The following is an 11,649-nucleotide window of genomic DNA, read 5'->3' on the forward strand; positions in this document are numbered from 1 at the left end:
CAAGGTGCTGCTCAGTAGCCAAAACTCCTTCACACAGCGTTGAATCTCTCCAGAAGTCTCTCTCTCTCTCAGAATGTGTGCTGCAAAAATGCCTCCGACAAATAAAGGCAGGAAGAGTCCGCCTTTAAATAGCGCTCCCCAGCCCCTTCCCAACTGCAAAACGTTCCCCTCTCCCTGTCGTTGCTAGCGGCAGGCAGAAAGGAAGGGGGCACCACTCAATATCCAGTCCGGGGCACTACCAGGGCGTTGCTCACTCGACTGACGTCATGATCTGCAGGTGCAGGAGATCGTGGTGGTAGAGTTTAGCGCCGCCGCAAAAACTGGTCAATTTCACGAGCGGTGCAAATATCGCCGCGTCCGGGCGCTAGTTGCTTTGCGCCTCATTAGCGCCCTCTTATGGCGCAAACGGGAGGCACTAATCAACCGAATTTTTCCCCCCATAGCTTCAAATTTTGAACTGGGAAAGTGAAGAGTCTGTTGAGATTTACCTGCTTTCTGCAGAAGGTGATGAATGTATGGACCAGGCTGCCAAGAAAGGCAGTGTGGGCTAACTGTATCAGAAAATTCAAGAGAAAGTCAGATAAATGTATGGTACGATATCTGCTAGAAGGATATGAGAGGTGTCATGGGATATGATATGGCCAGGTGGGCACAATGGTTTTTTCCAGTCTTGTACATTCCTGCGTTCCTCTGTTTAACTTTGACATCAGCAATGCCCTGAAGTAAAGATTCATATTAAAGTTAATCTAAAATGTCGGTGTAAAACAGTTCATAAACTTTCAACTGTGGATGAATTTAATGATTTGTAACTTTGTTTTGTTCTGTGACTATAACTTGCAATTACATTTTACTTTACTTAAAAATCAATCTTACCTAAAACAAAATGCCAGAGGTTCGCTGAAATAACTGATACAGAAAATATGTAACTCAAACTACCATATCAATGTTTGTCAAGAGAAAGGTAGCAGTGGTTTAGGCTTTGAAAGGAGTCCAATGAGAATGGCATGAAATGAAAAAATATTAAGTAAAATAAAGCAGCCATCATGTCATTTAAGGGGAGGGCTAACAAGGAAAGGGAATACACATTAAATGGTAGGACACTGAGTAGTGTAGAGGAACAAATGGACCTTGGCGTGCATGTCCACAGATCCCTGAAACATAGAAGATAGATAGGAGCAGGAGTAGGCCATTCGGCCCCTCGAGCCTGCTCCGCCATTTAATGAGATCATGGCTGATCATCCAAATTCAGTACCCTGTCCCTGCTTTCTCCCCATATCCCTTGATCCCTTTAGCCTCAAGAAATATATCCAACTCCTTCTTGAATATATTTAATGAATTGGCCTCAGCTGCCCTGTGTGGCAGAGAATTCCACAGGTTCACCACTCTCTGGGTGAAGAAATTGCTCCTCATCTCAGTCCTATAGAAACATAGAAGATAGGAGCAGGGTGGTTAAGAAGGCATACTGAATGCTTGCCTTTATTAGCCGTGTCATTGAATACAAGAGCAGGGGGGTTATGCTTCAACTGTATAAAACACCACTTAGGCCTCAGCTAGAGTACTGCGTGTAGTTCTGGTCACCACATTACAGGAAAGATGTGATTGCACTAGAGAGGGTACAGAGAAGATTTACAAGGATGTTGCTGGGAGTAGAGAATCTTAGCTATGAGGAAAGACTGGATAGGCTGGGTCTGTTTTCCTTGGAACAGAGGAGGCTGAGGGGAGACCTTATTGAGATGTATAAAATTATGAGGGGCCTAGATAAAGTGGATAGAAAGGACATATTTCCCTTAGCAGCGGGGTCAAAACCCAGGGGGCACAGATTTAAAGTAATTGGGGGAAGGTTTAGAGGGGATTTGAGGGGAAATTTCTGGGTTATGGGGGTCTGGAACTCACTGCCTGAAAGGTTGGTAGAGGCAGGAACCCTAACCACATTTAAAAAGTACTTGGATGTGCACTTGGGATGCTCTAACCTGCAGGGCTACGGACCAAGAGCTGGGAAGTGGGATTAGGCTGGATAGCTCTTTGTTGGCCGGCGCGGACACGATGGGCCGAAATGGCCTCCTTCCGTGCTGTAACTTCCAAAGAAATCATTGTGGACTTCAGGAAGTCTCAAGGCGGAATTCACACCCCCATCCACATCCATGGGGCTGTGGTGGAAAGGGTGTGTGATAAAAATGATAACTTCCGGGAAGTTATGTCATCACTTCCTGTGAACTATGAACTATGAACTGTGTACATACCTCACTTCCTGTCATATGTCACTTCCTGTTGGACTGGTATAAATACTGGTCTGTTCAGTATTGTAAGAGGCTTCTACCAGAGGCATGGTAAAGACCTCTCTTGTGTATATAGTGTGTTTATAAGTTACTTAAAGCTTACTTTAAAGTTACTTGATGGTAAGTCTCCTTTTTCTTACATCAATTTAAGTAACTTAATATTTACACTGACAAATACTAGACCTTCAGACAAACTCGGAAGTTAAGGATCCAGGGAACCACCCATCATGGAGAAAATCCTTAGACCTATTCGTCTGGACTTGGACCCGAATACACCAGCAGCTGGCAGGGTATGGAAGCATTGGTATCGTACTTTTGAGAATTTTCTGGATGAATGTAAAGCGGATGCTCCTGCTAAATTGAAGATACGTGTCAATTATGTGACCCCAAAAGTGTTCGAATATGTTGATGAATGGGATAATTACGAAGAGGTGATTCGGGCACTTAAGAAACTGTATGCGAAGACCCCAAATGAGGTCTATGCATTTTTGAGCTGGTCAACGTGAGTGGGAGGGGGAGAATCCAGTTGTCGTGGTCCCAACAACATAGGAACCAACAACATAGGTAGAACTAGAAATGAGGTTCTGCTCAGAGAATTTGAGGAGCTAGTGTTAAAATTAAAATGCAGAACCTCACAGGTAATAATCTCTGCAAACTGGCACAGGGACAAGCAGATTAGAAGGCTAAATGTGTGGTTGAAAGAATTGTGTGGGAGGCAGGGGTTTCAAATCAAGTGGCACTGGCACCAGTACTGGGGAAAGAGGGAGCTGTTCCGTTGGGACGGGCTCCACTTAAACCGGGCTGGGATCAGTGTTCTGGCAAATTGAATAAATAGGGTGGTAGATTTGGCTTTAAACTAATGAAGGGGGTGAGAGGATTCAGGAAAGAGTAAATTCAAAAGCAGTAAGAGAAATGTCAAAATTGGAGAGCAGAGTAGTGATTTGGGTAAAAATAAGCAGAGTGGGTCAGGAAGGGAAAGAATAATAGGGCATCGGTGACTAAGGTGACATCAGGGGAAAATAGAAAAAAGTCAAAGCTAAAGGCACTATTGATGCGCTATCAGTTACTCATAAAAGACGGAGAGTTAGGAGAGTAACTAAAGGCTTTTATTAGCAAAGAACAGAGCATGCCTCTCGTGGTTGACTGGGTTCCAAGAAGGCAGGGGGCTGCAGGTCAATCACCTTTATACCTGGGCCTGTGGGTGGAGCCAGCCGAGACATGTTGAGGCATGCATAGGTACAACAGTGTGCAACAACAACAACAACAGTGAATAACAATAACAGTGGTTTACCACATTCACCCCTTGTTTAAAATTGAGTCCGGCGGGGTGAAGTGTACTAAAGGTTCGTGTAAGTAAGTCTATCAGGTGGCCTTGTATGCCGTCCTGATCGTCGTGGTGGCAGCGGTGATGGTGCAGCATCCAACGTTGAATCTGGCGTCTCATTGAGTGGTTGGGTGGTCAATGACGGGTCCTGGGGCTGCGGCATGCCGTCTAGCGGGGTTGGGTTGTGGGTAGTGGTGGATGGCAATGGTAGTGTTTCAGGAGCACCCAAAGGTGCGAGATCTCGTGTGGGGGCTGTGTCCTCCCGCCCGTCCGGGTACGCTACGTAAGCGTACTGGGGGTAGGCGTGGGTGGTGGTGGGTGGCGAGGGAGGTGTTTCGGGAGCACCCGAAGGTGCGAGGTCTCGTATGGAGACTGTGTCCTCCCGCCCGTCCGGGTACACCACGTAGGCATACTGAGGGTTGGCATGGAGGAGGCTCACCCTCTCGACCAGGGGGTCCGTCTTATGGGACCTCACGTGCTTCCGCAGTAGGACGGGTCCTGGAAAAGTCAGCCATGTTGGTAACGAGATCCCCGATGTGGACTTCCTGGGGAAGGAGAACATTCTCTCGTGAGGGGTAGCATTGGTGGCTGTACAGAGCAGTGACCGAATGGAATGGAGCGCCGCAGGGAGGACTTCCTGCCAGCAAGAGGTCGGAAGGCCCTTAGATTTCAAGTTTAAAAGGACTGCCTTCCAGACCGTCGCATTCTCCCTTTCCACCTGGCCATTCCCCCGGGGGTTGTAGCTGGTGGTCCTGCTTGTAGCGATACCTCTCGAGAGCAGGTACTGCCGGAGTTCGTCGCTCATAAAGGATGAGCCCCTGTCGCTATGAATATAGGTAGGGAAACCGAACAAGGCGAAGAGGTCATTCAGACATTTAATGACCGTGGTACTGGTCATGTCTGAGCAAGGGATCGCAAACGGGAAATGGGAGTACTCATCAATTATGTTGAGGAAGTACACATTGCGGTTGGAGGAGGGGAGGGGCCCTTTAAAATCGACGCTCAGCTGTTCAAAGGGGCGCGTGGCTTTGATCAGGCTTGCTCTGTCTGGCCTATAAAAATGCGGTTTGCACTCGGCACAGATTTGGCAGTTCCTGGTCATGGTCCTGACCTCCTCGATGGAGTAGGACAGGTTACGGGATTTGATGAAGTGAAAAAACCTGGTGACCCCCGGGTGGCAGAGGTCATTGTGGAGGGTCTTCAGTCTATCGACCTGCGCGTTGGTGCATGTACCACGTGATAGGGCATCTGGGGGCTCATTGAGTTTCCTGGGCCGGTACAAGATATCGTAATTGTAGGTGGAGAGTTCGATTCTCCACCTCAAGATCTTGTCGTTCTTGATTTTGCCCCTCTGCTTATTATTAAACATAAAAGCTACTGAACGCTGGTCAGTGAGCAGGGTAAATCGTTTTCTGGCCAGGTAATGTCTCCAATATCACACAGCTTCCACAATGGCCTGGGCCTCCTTTTCGACAGAGGAGTGTCGAATCTCGGGGCCCTGGAGGGTCCTTGAGAAAAAGGCCACGGGTCTCCCCACCTGGTTAAGGGTTGCAGCTAGGGCAAAGTCGGATGCGTCGCTCTCCACTTGGAAAGGGATGGACTCATCCACTGCGTGCATTGTGACCTTCGCAATATCTCCTTTTATGAGAGTGAAGGCTGCACAGGCCTCTGCTGTCAGGGGGAAGGAGGTGGACTTGATGAGGGGTCTGGCTTTGTCCGCATAGTTGGGCACCCACTGAGCATAGTATGAGAAAAACCCTAGGCATCTCTTCAGTGCTTTTTGGCAGTGGGGGAGGGGGAGCTCCATAAGGGGGCGCATCCTGTCGGGGTCGGGGCCGATGACTCCGTTCTCCACTACACAGCCAAGAATGGCAAGGCGCTTGGTATGAAACATACATTTGTCCTTGTTGTATGTTAGGTTCAGCCGCTGGGCCGTACGGAGGAATCTCTCTAGATTAACATCATGGTCCTGCTGGTCGCGGCCGCAGATGGTGACGTTGTCTAGATAGGGGAAAGTGGCCTGGAGCGCGTTCTGGTCAACCATCCGGTCCATCTCCCGTTGGAAGACTGAAGCCCCGTTGGTGACGCCGAAGGGAACTCTGAGGAAGTGGTAGAGACGACCGTCAGCTTCAAAAGCTGTGTACTGGCGGTCCTCAGCCCTGATGGGGAGCTGGTGGTATGCCGACTTCAGATCAATCGTCGAGAACACCCGGTATTGTGCTATCTGATTGACCATGTCAGATATGCGGGGGAGTGGGTATGCATCTAGCTGGGTGTAGCGATTGATCGTCTGGCTGTAGTCAATAACTAGGCGCTGTTTTTCGCCAGTCTTCACTACCACCACTTGTGCTCGCCATGGGCTGGTGCTACTTTCAATAATCCCTTCCTTCAGGAGTCTTGCTACCTCGGATTTAATGAAGCTCCTATCCCCGGCACTGTAACGCCTGCTTTTGGTAGCGATGGGCTTACAGTCGCGGGTGAGGTTAGCGAATAAGGAGGGGGGGGGGACTTTAAGGGTGGAGAGGCTGCAAATGGTGCGCGGCGGGTGATTTAAAAGCTGCTGGCTGCAGACTGTGAGTGGGGGGAGGGGTCCGTCGTACGCTAATGTGACACTCTTAAGGTGGCACTGAAAATCCAACCCCAGTAGAATGGCAGCGCAAAGATGGGGCAGGACCAGGAGTTTAAAATTTTTGTATTCTGTGCCCCTTACTGAAAGGGTCACTACACAGTAGCCACCGACGTCCGCTGACTGGGCTTTGGAAGCCAAAGAGATCCGATGTCGCGTCGGCAGGACCGGGAGAGAGTAACTGCGCACCGTGTCGGGGTGGATAAAGCTTTCCGTGCTCCCGCTGTCAAAAAGGCAGGTAGTGGCGCGGCCGTTTACCGTAATGTCCATCATGGACCTGGACAGTTGATGAGGGAGAGATTGGTCCAGCGTCACGGAGGCCAGCGTATGGTCGAGCGAGTCGATGTGTTCGTCAGATGAGGCGGTGGTTGAGTCCGGGTCCCCCGTGGTTGAAGTTGGAGACGTCCGAGATGGCGGACAAAATGGCGGCGCCCATGGTCCCGATCCACACGCGGCTGGGGGAGCCCAAGATGGCGGACAAGATGGCTGCCCCCACGGTTCGCACGCGGCGCTGCTGGCGTTAGCGGTTTTACCTTTGCAGGCGCTGACATAGTGTCCTTTCTTCCCGCAGCTGGAGCAGGTAGCGTTTCTCGCTGGGCAGCGTGCTCTGGGGTGTTTTGCCTGGCCACAAAAATAACATTTCTGTGCCTTGGACATCGCAGCAGCAGTTGAAGGTGGCGGTCCCATGACCCAAGGTTGTGGCGTCCACGTTGCGGAGCGGTTAGGGGAGAAGGCGTCCATATTCCTGTGGGCCACGTCGAGCGAGAGCGCAAGGGACACTGCCTTTCTCAGGTCCATTTCTCCCTTTTCCAACAGTCTCTGCCGGGAGTAGTCGGACCTCAGACCCGCAACGAAAGCATCTCGGATCAGTCCCTCCGTGTGTGCTGCAGCTGATACTTCTTTGCAATCGCAGTCTCGGCCGAGTATCCGTAGTGCCCGTAGGAAGGCCTCCACCGATTCCCCGGGCTGCTGTCTGCGGGATCTTAAGAGGTGCCTGGCATAGACCGTATTTACCGGGCGTGCGTATTGCCCTTTTAGCAGATCGATAGCCGCCGCGTAGGTCGTCGCGTCCTGGATTATTGTATAAACTTGGTGGCTCACCTTTGAGGCCAGGATTTCCAACTTGTTTTCGTCCAGGGTCACAGTTGAGGCTTGCTGGTAGGCCTCGAAGCAACGCAGCCAATGCGCGAATTTGGTAGCCGAACCCGCTTCTTGGGGGTCTAGGTCCAGGCATGTTGGTCTGAGGGCTCGCAGCAGCTCCTGCTGCTCAGCGTTTGGTGCAGCAGCCTGCTGTTCAGCGTTTGGTGCAGTAGCCTGCTGTTCAGCGTTTGTCGACATTTTGTTTTTGATAATAAAATTGATGCGCTATCAGTTACTCATAAAAGACGGAGAGTTAGGAGAGTAACTAAAGGCTTTTATTAGCAAAGAACAGAGCATGCCTCTCGTGGTTGACTGGGTTCCAAGAAGGCAGGGGGCTGCAGGTCAATCACCTTTATACCTGGGCCTGTGGGTGGAGCCAGCCGAGACATGTTGAGGCATGCATAGGTACAACAGTGTGCAACAACAACAACAACAGTGAATAACAATAACAGTGGTTTACCACAACTATATCTAAATGCACGAAGCATTCGCAACAAAATAGATGAATTAATAGCACAGACAGAAATAAATGGGTTTGATCTAATAGCCATTACGGAGACATGGTTGCAGAGTGACTAAGGTTGGGAGATAAATATTCCTGGATACTTGACTTTTAGAAGAGATAGGCAGAATGGAAAAAGGGGCGGGGTGGGGATAGGCCTGATAATAGCGGATGGGATAAAGACAGTAGAGAGAAAGGGCTAGAAATTCATTATAGCCAAGGAATGGGCAGTGTCAGTAGAAAAGTTGAGGAATTAGCGCCAGGCGCTAATGCTTTAGACTGCACGCAAAATTCATGTGCACGTCACAGCTCAAAGAAATTATTGGAGTCCTAATTCAAGTCTTAAAGCCCAAGCTCATTGGTGTTACACTCAAAGGGTGGAGACACCAGCAGCGGTGGAGCATAAAACAGCAGGGAAAACTGCGCTGACCTGATTGGAGACACCAGCGGCGGTGGAGCATAAAACAGCAGGGAAAACTGCGCTGACCTGATTGGAGACACCAGCGGCGGTGGAGCATAAAACAGCGGGGAAAACTGCGCCGACCTGATTGGAGACACCAGCAGCGTGGAGCATAAAACAGTGGGGGGAAACAGCGCCGACCTGATTGGAGACACCAACGGCGGTGGAGCATAAAACAGCGGGGAAAACAACGCTGACCTGATTGGAGACACCAGCAGCGGTGGAGCATAAAACAGCGGGGAAAACAGCGCCGACCTGATTGGAGACACCAGCGGCGGCCGAACCGTCGATGATTTCCCAAAAAACCAGAGAGTGACATCACAGGACAGCAGGTAGGTGATTGGTTGGTGAGTATTAAGGTTTTTTTTTTCTCTCTAACCTGGGACAGTGGTTTAAACTAGGAGTCGGAAACTATAACGTACTGTATTAAATTTATAGCTTAACTATTTAATATAACTATAAGTAATTGTTGAATAAAGATTTTAACTAATTAAATAAACAAAATAAGGCTAGCCTAAGATATATGTAAGAAGTCACACAACACCAGGTTATAGTCCAACAGCTTTATTTGAAATCACAAGCCAAGCTCTCCACACCAAGTCTAAGATATGGCAGGGCAGGTTCTGGACTGCAGTATGTGGGAGTTTGTGGAAAGCGAGATTTGGGAAAGCGAGACTGTCCCGAGCAAACATGTCTGCAGGAGATGTCTCCATCTCGAATCTCTCCGGCTCAGAGTCATTGAGCTGGAGGGCGAGTTGGAGACACACTGACACATAAGGAGGAATATCTGGACAGTTTTATCCAGAATACAGTCACACCTCAGAGGAAAGCACAGGTTCAGGAATGGGAGGGTGTGACTGTTGGGGAGGTGGGTAGCGGGGATTTAGGAGAGGTTGAGAAGGAGGTCCCGCAGACACTGGTCCTGTCCAACAGGTATGATGTACTCGCTACCTGTGAGGATAAGGAGTAAGACTGCGGAGAGGACAGCCACAATGTAGAACAAGGCACCGTGGCTCAGAAGGCTGTCCAAGGGAGGGAAGATCAGAATAGAATTTGGTAGTAATAGGGGACTCTATAATTAGGGGGATAGATAGCATCCTCTGCAGCTAAGAACAAGAATCCCAAAGGGTGTGTTGCCTACCTGGTGCCAGGGTAAGGGAGATCTCACAGTGGCTGGAGAGGAACTTGGAATGGGAGGGTGTAAATCCAGTTGTCATGGCCCATTTTGGAACAAACGAGATAGGTAGGAAAAACATAGAAACATAGAAACATAGAGATAGGAACAGGAGTAGGCCATTCGGCCCTTCGAGCCTGCTCCGCCATTCAATGAGATCATGGCTGATCTTCGTCTGAGATCTTAGCTGATCTTACCAGTTCAGTACCCCGTCCCCGCCTTTTCTCCGTAACCCTTAATCCCCTTAGCCTTCAGAAATATATCCAATTCTCTCTTGAAAATATTTATTGAATTAGCCTTCACAGCCCTCTGTGGCAGGGAATTCCACAGGCTCACCACTCTTTGAGTGAAGAAATTCTTCCTCATCTCTGTTTTAAATGATTTGCCCGCTATTTTTAGACTGTGGCCCCTGGTTCTGTGCTCCCCTGCCATTGGAAACATTCTCTCTGAATTCAGCCTGTCCAGGCCTGCCATAATTTTATATGTTTCGATGAGATCCCCTCTCAATCTTCTAAACTCCAGTGAGTACAAGCCCAAACTATTCAATCTCTCCTCGTAGGTCATTCCCGCCATTCCAGGTATCAGCCTGGTGAATCGCCGCTGCACTCTTTCCATGGCAAGAACATCCTTCCGCAGATGGGGCGACCAAAACTGTACACAATACTCCAGATGCGGTCTCACCAGCACCTTGTACAGCTGTAGTAAGGTATCCCTATTCCTATACTCGAACCCCCTTGATATGAAGGCCAACATACCATTTGCCTTCTTAATCGCCTGTTGCACCTGCATGCTCTCCTTCAGTGACTGGTGCACAAGAACACCCAGGTCCCTCTGCACTTCCCCATCTCCCAATCTATTGCCATTTAGATAATAATCTACCCTCCTGTTTTTACCCCCAAAGTGGATAACCTCGCATTTATCCACATTATAGTGCATCTGCCACGTATCCGCCCATTCCCCCAACCTGTCCAAATCGCACTGTAGCCTCCTGACATCCTCATCAGAGCCCACCCCTCCTCCTAGTTTAGTGTCGTCAGCGAATTTGGAAATATTGCATCCAATTCCCTGATCCAGATCATTTATATATATTGTGAACAGCTGGGGTCCCAGGACAGATCCTTGCGGCACCCCGTTGGTCACTGCCTGCCACTCCGAAAACGAGCCGTTTATTCCAACTCTCTGTTTTCTATCCGCCAGCCAGTTCTCTATCCACGTTAATACTTTGCCCCCAATCCCATGAGCCTTAATTTTGCATGATAATCTTTTGTGTGGAACCTTATCGAAGGCTTTCTGGAAGTCAAGGTACACCACATCCACTGGCTCTCCCCCATCTATTTTACCAGTTACTTCCTCAAAAAATTCCAGCAGATTAGTCAAACACGATTTACCCTTTGTAAATCCATGTTGACTCTGTCCGATCCTTTCCCCATTTGTCAAGTGCTCCGCTATTTTATCCTTAATAATGGACTCTAGCATTTTGCCCACAATCGATGTAAGGCTTACTGGTCTATAATTCCCTGCTTTCTCTCTACCCCCCTTTTTAAATATTGGGGTAACATTAGCTACCCTCCAATCCACGGGTACTGTTCCCGAGTCAATGGAGTTCCGGAAGATGATCCTTAGAGCATCTGCTATCTCCAGGGCCACCTCCTTAAGTACCCTAGGATGTAGTTTATCAGGCCCCGGGGATTTGTCGGCCTTCAGTCCCCTCAACTTACCCAACACCATATCCCTAGAGATACTAATTTCTGTCAGCTCCTCCCTCTCATTAGTCCCTATGTTTGCCGATATTCCTGGGAGGTTATTTGTGTCCTCCTTTGTGAATACAGAACCAAAGTATGAGTTTAATTGGTCTGCCATTTCCTTATTCTCCATTATATATTCTCCCGAATCGGACTGCAAGGGACCGACTTGGGATTTTACCAGTCTTTTCCTCCTGATATACCGATAAAAGCTTTTGCAGTCTGTCTTTATGTTTGCTGCAAGTTTACTTTCGTATTCTATTTTCCCCTTCCTGATTAATCCCTTTGTCCTCTTTTGCTGTATCCTGTACTGCCCCCAATCTTCCGGTCTGGTGCTTTTTTTTGCCAGTTGATATGCCCTTTTTTTGATTTTATGCTGTCCCTAATTTCCCTCGTTATCCACGG

This window comes from Somniosus microcephalus, chromosome 2 (assembly GCF_052327205.1).
Source record: "Somniosus microcephalus isolate GS21.2 chromosome 2, FLI_Smic_1.0, whole genome shotgun sequence".
In the NCBI taxonomy this organism is placed as follows: Eukaryota; Metazoa; Chordata; class Chondrichthyes; order Squaliformes; family Somniosidae; genus Somniosus; species Somniosus microcephalus.